The sequence below is a fragment of the Cynara cardunculus genome (genome assembly GCF_001531365.2).
Source record: "Cynara cardunculus var. scolymus isolate 2C chromosome LG 5, CcrdV1, whole genome shotgun sequence".
Taxonomy (NCBI): Eukaryota; Viridiplantae; Streptophyta; class Magnoliopsida; order Asterales; family Asteraceae; genus Cynara; species Cynara cardunculus.
Window position 1 is genome coordinate 10,560,325 of NC_037532.1, and position 12,853 is coordinate 10,573,177.

The window sequence follows — 12,853 nt, forward strand, 5'->3', positions numbered from 1 at the left end:
TTTATATGATGATGGTACAAATGCATGATGTTTTAAGTTTACATACATGATATGTTTTACATGTATGACGTTTTATGATCAGTTGCATGCTATGTGTTTAATCAGTTTTTGAAAACTCTAGCATGTTTTTCCATACCAAAGTTTGATGATTTAAGGGTGGGCATTTGGCCAGTGAGTCACGACCAGTATAAAACACTACCCGGACAAGTGGGTGATAAGTTAAGATTTTGATACCCAGGGCGTGTTGGTGACTAATAAGTCACGACCAGTATAAAACACTACMCGGAYAAGTGGGTGATCAATCGAGAACGAAGTATCAACCCAGGGCGTGTTTGTGACTAAATGACCCATTCCAGACAGATAATTTATGAGATCTCATTTCTTTCAGTGTTGCATGTTTTCAGAAATTGCATGCTACTTGGTACAAGGTTTACAAGTTGAAATGTATGACGTACAATGATTTTATACACGAAAACCATGAACTCACTGAGCTTTATAAACTGACTATAGTATATATCTCAGGCCCAGGTAGTTCGAGGACGGATAAAGGCAAAGGACATGCTTAGAGTGTTGCTTATTATCATCTCATTTTAGTCTTTTGTCTAAGATGCGCTGTAATTATCTTTTGTAACTTAACCCCAAGAGAAGGTGGGTTAGAACTTAAGTTAGATTTTGATGATTCAAAGACTTCCGTTGTAATAGTTTAAATGGTTTTAAATTAGCCATTACTTTGGTGTATTTATTAAGGAAATGTTTCAGATTACGTAACATCTCTCTTGATGAAAATGAGGGCGTTACTTGAAAATAAGATAATTTGTTTGAAAATATTTAACATTAAACTGTTCAATAAAAGTGGAGATGGTCAAATGAATGACTTCATTTTGTATAGTTTCAGCATTCGAACTAGGATGTTTCAAACATGACTTTAGATGAAGTTAGTCGAGTTGCTTCTCGAATTATTGCCATAAAAGGAAGGTACATGTGTTCGACCCTCTTCATCATATTTTCTTCCAAACATTTAAATTTAAAACTGAAAAATAGCTAAATTTACCAAATACAGGATTCCAACTCGCACCCTTCCAATGGGCAAACCTTAACACAATGAGGTTAATTGAGCGGGTGCACCATTTAGGTCCTTATAAGAAAACAAAAAAAAAAACAATTCTTTTAGGATTTCTAAAATATCATATGTATTTAATGTCTTGTAAAGAATTTAAAAAAATTTTGAAAATGGTTTTGGGTCTAGTTCTATGTTGTTAATCGAACTGCTATTGTTGTTTGCATTCATGGGATAAATAGCGTGGTTAAATAGCGCTCCCATGATTAGTGGCGTTATTGACTGCTGAGTGATTGCATTTTGAACTCAGTAAAATAGCATAACCGTTATCTGTAAATTGGTTGTTTTGGTGTTAGAAAAGTAATTTTGTGGGCCTTTATTTTGGACCTGTATTGAGTTTTATTTTAATCCAACAATATCAATGCTTCAATATTCTAATTTTTTTAGATTTGGGCTCCATCACTTTGGCCTCTGGCTTCGAATAAAAGGTATTCACATTATTTAATTATTTTTTATTTGAACTTGAACATCATTATTCTTATATATTTATTATGAAATACATATAATATAATATGATGAGTTATGTATGCACATAAATATGATATATATATATATATATATAATTCTAATTAAAATACGAACAATTATTTTTTGATCGCTATACCATTGTTTTATCATTGCAATAACCGCTATTTCGAATAATGGGTTTGGCTGTACCTTCTTCTTTTGACATTGGTCTGATTTATGTTAGGTTCCCAAACTAGATCCAATGCAATTCAGTAATTAGCAGGATTAATAACAATCGAGAAATATACACAGATTAAGATCCACAGGTAATCTTGTCATTGATATGTAAGATGATTAAGGAGAACACCATCTTAGAAACGTTTGTCATAATTTTAGGATTTTTTAGCTACGTTTTTCTAAAAACAAACAATTTTATCTCTTAGTGATCTGCAAGGAGGAGCACTAAGAAATTCCTAACTGGTATTATCTTCTATTGTAAGTCATATTTTCATTAAACTTCGTGTGAATAATTGGAGCTACTAAAAAATGAACAATTGGTATTATGTGAGCCAAAACTTCAATTGCCTTGAGAATTACAACAAAATTGGGTTTATAGGACGCCAAGGATGTCTAAGTGTCCCAGTAGATTGCTTTATAGGACTTAAGTTTATAGGACCAAACGCTAAAGCGTCCTATCTAAGAGAGTTGCAATAAGTTTATAAGATATTTTTGGGCTTTTTGACAAGCTTTTTAGGACATTTTTAAAATAAAGCGTCCTATTAGTTATTTTATATGACATTATTTGAAAAAATGTCTTGTAAAAATAAGCGTCCTATAAAAAATGTGTTTATAGGACACTTCTCAAAAATGTCTTATAAAATAGTTAATACGATGTTGCATTTTAAGAATGTCCTAAAAACTTGTTAAGATACCTAAAAGTGTCTCATAAACTTAATACAATACTTTTAGATAGGACACTTTATCATTTCATCCAATAAACTTAAGGAGTTGTAATCTATTATGACACTTCAATAATATTGGCATCCTATAAACCCGATAAGGGGTGTTCGTGGTGCCGCACTAGGGGCGATCAAAATGCCGACCAACCCGTCCAACCCAACCCAAAAGAACCTTAAAAAATTCAAACCAAGGTAATCCGACATATAGTTAATACAAAATTAGGTCAAACTGCATCTATTGAGTTGGAAATGGGTTAGGGTAATTTGAACCCACCCAACCTGATGAACCCGATGTCCTTCTATATTTAAATTTAATATGATTGTTAAGTTATTACTTAATATATAAAAGGTAGACGTTAGACTGACCCGTAGTTATCTATATTAAAAAATATAGTACAACTTCAACCATAATTTTACTTTCTTATTCGTATGAACACTTCAAATTTTTTTTTGAGTTTGTTAGCCTTTTCTGTATGTTCTTATTTTTATTTTTATTCTTTTAAAAACAAACGATTAACTAGATTGTAAAATGATATATCAAAGTTTCAACCCGACCAACTTTTAATTAATGTATTTCCGTAATTCCTAACACTCTCACAACCCATACTCTATAAGACTAAAAGACCTATTACTAAAATTTCACAACTCAAGTCTCTAGGCATCTAGGTTCATACCTAGTGCACTTAAACTAAATTCTGATACCAACTTATAACACTCTAAAAGTTGGGACTACAAAGAATTCCTTAAGTAAACTGGAAGTATGGTACAAAATATCAAGATACAAGCTTATCCCAAAAATGGGAACAACATACACCAGTTAAATTACAATTTATAAATAAATTGATTTCAGGTCAACAACCTCCTAATCTAATCCTCAAAGAACTAGATTACAATCGGGTGTTATCTCAAACCATCAAAAGGTCAACATTGCATATAACCCCAAAATGCTCCCCAAACTCACTCTAAAAGCCAGTCAAACCTTCTTGGTGGCCATGTTACTAGAACCTGAGATACATGCCGACACAAAACAAGTGTTAGACCAAAAAGCCTAGTGAGCATGAACATAACATAATTAATCACAATCTGTTAGTTGAAATCATTATAACATTCATTTGAAGTCAACGGGGAGACCCATATCACTATAACAAGTTTCACCTCAAGAGACAGTTGACCTTAGTGTCACGCCCTGATTTTTTTTCTCTTTAGAGTGTCCTGACGTCATTCTTAATAACTTATGTCATGAACAAAATACAAACTTAAAAATTTCAAACATACATAAGGTGTTTAACATAATTCATTACATAATTACGGAAGCGTAAAATATTTTGATGTAATCAATGCTAATTAAAATATCTAATCAAACATGATTCAAAACATAGTCCCGTCTTTTTTCATTCAACTCGTCTAATGACAATTGGCACCTGACATATATACATGTACATTATAAGTTAAAAGCTTAGTGAATACAATATGATTTCATGATCACATGCACAAATGAACAGTGTTTTAATGTATTTTAGTTGTTATCTTGCAAGTGAGGCATCGGCTCGTCACTTTTCTTTGCGTTTGTGGCATATTCTATGGACGAGGACTCAAAGAGCTTAGAATTGCAAGCCCTCCTTTCATGTCCAACCCACCCCATACGGTAAACAAATTTTAACGAATCATACCAGTTGCATACCATTTATTTGCAATACTCACTCATTAATACAAATCTCATCATGGCATGCAATATACATCTCATGCAAATGATAACATAAATCACATATGCATCATCGTCATCTTTCACATTATACACATACTTGAATATCATTTTTTTTATTAACCTGGATATCCAACCCGCTATGCGAGCCGACTAATCCTAGGGCGACCACCTGCTTTGCAGATAGCCCGAAGTCACCGCATTTGAACCTCTGTGGCCACAAAGGGATGTTTATTTCTCCTTGGATTTGAACCTGGGATCTCCTGGTACTTTTGACCTATGGAGCCAAGCTCAAACCAATCGGGCACCACCCTTGTGGTTACATATTAATAATATCAAGACATCATAATCTTTCTCATCAACATCATCTTTCATATCATGCATATACTTGAATATAATGTACATCAATACTATCAAGTTATTATCATATGCATATAAACACATCACACAAATATCATGTATAAAATACTTTGTAATACTCACCTTGAATCGTTACCGTCTGGTAGGTTGTTTTTTCTCGAAAATCACAACCTACATGATAATTCATACCATTCCTAAGCACCTTAGATAATCCTAACTAAATTGATCATTATTCTCCAACAATCTTAGCACGACTAATCTTAACAATTTTTATTGATCAACCCCCAATACCATCATATCTCATACTTTGCTCAAATATTTTCTTGAAATATTATTAATAATGTGACATCATTATAATATTAATTGTCGCTCATATATTTTATAAAAATGTGCAATACACTTCACATTTTCTTGAACAATAAATATTTTACCAAAATAGCAAAACTAAATAGTTTGCAACGTATATAATGTTTTATGGCCAAAACGTCTCTTTTAAAATTTGCAAGTGAATAATGGTGACAACATGTCACACACATATAAATAATGGTCATGTCATAACTATAAAGTTCATCATAATTAAATACTCGAATAATGTTTAGAATACAAATTTTCCAAGTCTAGGGGAATTTCGATAAATCTTAATAAGCCGAATACCAAAGGAAATAACTGAATCAGTTCACAGCCCTCAATAACAATAATACATTTATTGAACACACTAGTAACAGTTTTCTGACTATTAGCAGTATCAACTACTAATTCATCATCAAGTATCACATAATGCAGACATACAGTTTGAGCAAACAGTGTTGATACAAACGAAAAGTTTGCACCAGAGTCAAATAACACCTTAGCACGTATTGAATTCAGAAGGAAAGTACATGTTACTACATCCGGTGATGCTTCTGCTTCGTTCTTAGTCATCTGGTAGGATCGTCCCCGCGCCCCTTCTTGCCTCCTTTATTCACAATAGGCCTTCCTCGAGTACCCGACGCGTTACTCCCCATTGTTAACTGCGGAGTCCTTAACAAGGGACAATTCGGTCGAATATGATTCGGAGAATTACAGTTAAAACACCTTCGATTAGCCGGGCAACTTCTGGACAGATGGCCTGCTTCACCACACTAATAACATTTTCTTGGGTCCATCTTGCATTCAACCTGATGAACATGTCGGCATTGTGAGAAGACTTTCTCACTTATCTTCTGCTCAGATTTGTTATCATATCTTATAGTTTTCGACCCTCGAAAATTTGATGAAGGCCCCTCCCATCTTCTTTTCTCTACAACTTTTCCTTCTGGCTGTCGATTCTTATTTCGTGCAGTCACTTCGGCTGCATCTACTGTTAATGAAAAGGTATTGGGTTCATAGCAATGACAAACTCTCTGATTGAGGGTTTCAAACCCCAAATGTACCTTTCTATCTTCCTGGATTCGGATGAAACATAGTGTTCAGCAAATCAAGAGTATTCAATAAATCTCTCAGTATACTCCCGAACTGTTCTATTTCCATGTTCCAGCTTTAAGAAATCTTCTTCCATTTGTCTCACTGCAGTTTTAGGACAAAACAGATTCTTAAACCGTTCTACAAATTTTGCCCAAAACAAGGTCTGTAAAACATCCGTTCTGACCGATGGTTCAACTTCCCACCAGAATAAAGCATTTGATTTCAGGACTGAAACAACAAATCATACTTTATCTGTTTCCGGACACCTAATGGTGTTGAACACAGATTCCATCTCCTTGATCCAGCACATAGCTTTCATTGGATCTCTTTCTCCAAAAAATGTTGGTGGCTTGCATGCCAAAAACATTTTGATATCTCCCTCCTTGTTGTGAGTAACCAGTACCGAGGGATGAACTTCTACTCTTTTTTTTTTCTACCCTGGCTAGTACCCCCATGATAGAAGTCAGAGTTTCCCGCAACTTCCCCATTTCTTCTGTCAACATGTCCCTGGTTACATATTCAGGACGTGGCACCGATCTCTCCTGTACATTCCCAGAATGGGATTCTTCAGGTTCAGAATGAATTCCAGTTTGACCCCTTCCTTGAGACTGGTTCTTTCTTTACCTCGTCCCCTTGGCCTTCTCCGACCTCTAATTCCAGGTGTGCCAGTTGGAAGATTGACAGGTGATTCTTCTCTTTCTTCAGACTCTGGACGAGCCGTTCTTTCAGATCTTCTAGTTCGGCTAGACATCTGCAGATTTTAGTGTTAATAATCATGTATTCACATTCCCAAATATAATGAAGTATTTAAGTTCAAATATGTACCTGTAAATTCATAATTACATTGGCCAGATGTAATTAAAATTTACCTTACACACTATTCTTTCAACCCATCATATTTATTTCCAATGGTGCTAACTATGTCCGGGACCCTTATCATGCAATAAAATAGTTTAAGTCTAGGTATCATGTTGTTAAATACTTAAATCACTTAAACTCGGGCTCTGATACCACTTTCTGTAACGCCCCATACCACACATTGCATGTAACACGTACTTCATACAAAAGGAATACATGTTTATATCCCACATCAGTCCCTTAATACAAGAATCTACCAGTATACCATACATGGTCCAAAAATTTAAAATACAAATTCTTGTACTAATCCATGTTCATCTACCAAAACTATACATATCAATATCTAATCTTCATGCAGGTAAACATATAGGGAAATTATCACATTTTTCCTTTTCCTTTACCTCCAGCACTTCCTGCAATACATATTTAAAATTACAAAACGAGGGTTAGACCGAAAGGTCTAGTGAGTTACCCTATTTATGTCATTGAAGGGTGAAAATCACCAAAACTTTTATATAAAACAACTTTTCATATATAACAAATATATGAACAAGTAAGAACACAATATTAATACCTTTCACATTCCAAGCTAATAATTTCTGCTTGTAAATAATACATCAAATCTAAACAGGTTTATATTAACCAAATTAATATAGTGCCACTTTTAAACCTTTTTCTATTCAAACAAGGTTTATACAAAGTTTCAGGCCAAACATGTTATCCCCTTCTCTATAACATTCAGACTATGATTTCCAATAAGAACAATGATCCTAAATCTTTAAATCACAAAGAAATAAAGATTCCAGACCACAGTAATCAAAAGGGATATAATAGTAAGAGTTATATTATATAATACACACATACAATTGCCACCCTTATATCCAAATATACACTTCTCCTTGATATGCCACCCTTATTTCTTCATCAAAACATTTCACAAAACAATTCCATTTAGATCGCAGTCAATGGAATTATCAGTTCAAAATCATCTTTATCAAAATTCTTATTTATATATAAAAATAAGTCAAAATGCAAGTCCGGTCAAAATAGACTTGGCCGGACTTAATCTCTGGTCAAGTCTTGGCCGATTTACCAAATCCAGACAACATATCGCTCAAGGCTTGTCCGATTTAACATTTAAGAGAATTTCAACACTTTTGTCCGGATAATAAATCCGGACAACACATCGCCCAAGGCTTGTCCGATTTAAAATAAATCGGCTACCTCATAGTCGTATTCCTACTTCTCCGTTCAAAATACTTGATATAAACTCAATGATCATAAATCGCTCAATACTTGTCCGGTTTAAGACTAAACCGCTTGACTCTTGATCGATTTAAGTCTAATTCGGACAACACTCACCAAACGGTTTATATATAAATCGCTTAAGCCTTAACCGGTTTAGGGCTTAAATCGCCCAACCCTTGTTCGATTTATGGCTAAACCGCTTAACACTTGTCCGGTTTATGGCTAATCCGGACAACACTCCAGCGGATAACTTTTATATCAAAAGTAAAGTTCTACAATCAATTATACAATTCTGATGAGTTCAAAAGTAGTAAGAATCACTCACCTTGAAAAGCCTTTTGAAATCAGCCTCTTTGCAAAGCAAAGCAAAACAAGAAATCCGGACAACTTCTTTCTCTTTCTTAAATAGCTCAAATTTTGAAAATAGCAAGGGAATGAACTGGAGGTCAAACTCACCCTTTTATACCTTTCTAAAACAGGAAAGGTCGGCCATAACAGCCTCCTCTCCACATGCATGAATCATGCCTCACCACACACAGACACACACACACATACACACACACACACACACATATATATATATATATATATATATACTCTCATGCACATATACACATATATGCATGTATATCACATATATATATATATATATCATACAAACATGTGCATCCTCTTATACACATAATCTCATTCATGCATCTATATTATGCATATTTTCACATACTAACATGATCAAATGTATCAATTTATCATGCTGTCATGTAATCACATATAACAAATAATCACATATTCATTACCTCAGGTGACAACCAAGATCTGGTTATCACATTACAGGTAACAGTTTGTAGAAGGGGGATGAATACAAACACAACAGCTTTCATTTTTTTAAAAAAATTATTGATAAAGAAAATCAATACAAAATTTTACAAATTGTTTGCGGAGAAGATAAGATACGAAACTTATCTAAACAATCAAAGAAACACACAAGATAAAGAAAACAAGAAAGAAAAGACTTGCTAAAAGAAATGGTTAAGAAGTCTTATGCTTGGGAAGAAGCCTTTCTCTTAGGTAGAGAGTTGATCTTCAAGAAATAGAATTGTTGGTATCAGTTTGCTTCTTCTGGTTGGAGGTGGTAACTGAGAAGAAAGAGCTTCTCAGCTATTTATACCTATTGCATTAGATGCAAGTCAGACGATACAAAGCACGTGGCAAGCTTCTAGAGGTGAGTTTGTTTTTTGTTGCAGATATACAGGCTTTTGCCGTATATGAACAGTAGTCATTTACAAAGTAGGTAAGCACGCTTGAAAACGATAGAGTGACTCCGTACAATACTTTACCTTGAGAGGTATGGGTTTGTCCCTTATGTGTATAAGGACAAGACAAAAACTAACCTTGTTCAACAAGATTCATTTGATCGCTAACACTAGAATAACGTTGAGGTTTTTCAATGTTCGCTGAATCTTGAGTAGAATTCACACTTGTGTAGACAGACTTGTTATCACTAAAAACCACATCAAATCACGAGCTTGCTTGTCTCTGTCTTCAGCTTTATCTTCGATATCACTGAAGGTTCTGTGGTGTGATTTTTGTCTTCCTGAAAAATACTTGTCTTTGAGAGAATTACAATACATGTTTAGCGATCACTGAACAGAATCAGTGATGATCGTTGAAGCTGAATAAAGAGATAGTACAATGCGTAAGATAAAAATGATCATCATCAAATCACTGAGATAGAGGATCAATTATCTCCCTCTATTTGATGATGACAAAACAACATAAAGAAAATTGCATCAGTATTAGAGTAAGAAAAAGGTACTAGTAAAATACTCGTCCCTTTTAACTGTTTTGGGATCTTTTTCAGTGATAAAGTTTATTATGAAAATTTACTTTAATTCTAAAGGATTACAAGAAAAGAAAAAACTTACATAATATGAATAAATAAATATTGAAAGCATATTCACTGACTAGAAGGGTGTTAGCGAATGTAAGAAATAAATGAAACTCATAAGTACATGTCCCATTTACTCTTTTGAGGGATCTTTTTGCACCAAATTCTTGGTAATATTTTTACCAACATTTTGACATAAAGTACAAAAATTTTCGTCAAGAAATGAGTTTCAAAATTTGATTTAAAGTTTTGTTTTTAAAACTAAAACTCAACAACTTCAAAACATAAAAATCGAACCATGTAAACACAAATCTGAGACATGAGGCTACTGAGTTTTGATAGAGTACTTAAAATCAAAGTATAGACATAAAAATCAAGAGATTTGGTTAAAAATCTCACCCAAAATTGGTGAAAAACCGAGATTTTTGATTCCGAACTTCAAACTCAGATTTCTCTCTCGAAGCTCAACGATTTTACTAACTATTTGAATGAAAACAATCCTAAGCCAGTGTTCTACAATTTATATGCGAAGAGTTTTGGCTTATTAATTGAAGAAATCGGCCAAATCGCGAGTTTTAGGCTGTGAGATCATTTTCTACAAACATGCATGTACTGTTGGCAAAACAGAGCCCTAATTTTTGAAAAAGATGACGTTTAGCCTCCTGATCTTTCTGACATTTACAACCAGAACCCTCCTGGCGTGATAATTTACATTTTTGGTCCAATAAAATAAAAAACCGATTTTATTTTATTTTCCCTTTTGCCTTTCTTTTCATTATCTTTTATTTAAGATTTCTACAATTATTTCTTTTAATTGATTATGTAACTACTTTAACACTTCAAATAAATTTAATAAAAAATATTTAAAAAATCATATAATATTATTTATATATTTAAAATTTGGGATTTTACACTTAGTATCTACTCTCACGAGTAACACCTCAAGACCCGACACACTTAAGGACTACCTGCAAGGCATTACCTCAAGCGGCATAGATCTGGGTGTATAACCAAGATAACACTTCCAGACTCAACCCTCCTAGTGCCTACTCGAAAGGTTCATCCAAGCATACTATAACAAATAGGAATATTCACATGATTAAGTAATAACATATAATTCACATCTTGAAATTAAAATAGTGGACCAACCACTATACTTATCATGCGTCATAAGATATTCCAATGTTCAATGACCTCAAAATTACTTCAACAGTGCCTCATGTTATGATATATAGCATTTTCCAAGTCTTTAAGCCAATCCTCATGAAATCTCTTTTAAATAAGTATGATCATGGGAAAGCAATTAGGTTCATAACTTCAATGGAATAATTTCACACTATGCATAAAAAGCCCTAGAATAAGGGTATATGACTAAATCACCAATAATGAGTTGATACTTTGAATTAAAGCTAGAAATCTAAGTAAGATAGGTATTTTGACATGTATCTAGTTTTTACAAAGCATTTTATACTCACGTACTAGGTTTTTGGAGAAAAACCTAGAACACCAAGTAAACCCTAGAAAGTCAAGCAAGACTTCAAAGTGTAGAGAAGATGATGAGATATGACTTGCTACTTGAATCTTTGGGTATATAGGATAAGTAAATGCATAAGGATCTCTCTTGAATTCTTTCTTTGGAGCACACAATCAAAATAAATGAAGGGAAGGGGAAAGTAGATGATATAAATGCAAAGCAAGAAAGGAATGAAAGATAAGAGAAAATTGGGGTGGGAGTGTTGATGGTCGATAGTTTTAACAGCCAAAAAGATCAATCTCGAAGACTTTGGTGAGGCCTAACCCACAACCAAGCCACATTTCTCATTGTTTCATGCAACAATGAAAATGGTCACATTTAGGGTGCACGAGCGAGTCTCTTGCGACTTAGACCTCATGATACCCGTATATTACACAGTTAGCCACCTCCCTACATCTTCAACTTGAGACTCCAGCGCCTTGGGTGGCTTTGCCATGGCTTTGGCTGCATGGCAACCTCTCAGCTCCTCTTTCATCGCCTTTCAAGGTTTCTTCTTAAAGACAACTAGCATTCCCTTTGCTATGATTTGTGGACAGTCCTTCAATTAAAAGACTCAACCGAAAAAGTCCTAAAATTCAAAATTTCACTTACCAAAAAGTATGGGTGTTACACTTGTTGACGTTATACTTTCTAGTGCTCCTTGTGTGCAACCATCACCATGTGGCTCTAGGCACTGAAGGTCTTATAGTTGGTGATGATGATGTTGACAATGAATATGAAAATGATTATTGTGGTGATGGAGTTGCTGGTATCAGATATACTGAAGACGATGATGATAATGATTTCATTGTTCAAAAAGTTCAGAAATCTAGTGCTGAGAGTAGCTCAACGGGGAACCCTGAACCAACTACTCGGGGGGAGCAACATGGGTCCTCAACTAAGGGGAAATAAAAGGAAGTTGAAGACTCGGCCCTACGGGAACCATCTGAGAGTGAGTCTAACAATATTTCACTCCTCGAACAACCCTCGCCCTTAGCTTTAACTATCATCCACGCTGAACTTAAAACCCACATCTTCTCTGAAATTCAACTTTCTGTGCTTCCAAAACCATCTTCTTCCTTGGTTGCCATGGTTATCATCACCTACCCCCAACCACCTCTATCCTTGCAACCTTCTTCCCTATCAAGAGAAGTCCCTCTCCCTTATCCTAAACCTATATTTGCAATCTGTAAAGTCTTCTATTACAACCTCAAACATCTATCCCCTCTATCTCAATCACCTACTAAAGTAAAAAATTCTATTCGTACATCTAGGTATGAGTTCAGCTACCTCACTACTGTTGAAAGGGAAGAAGCGC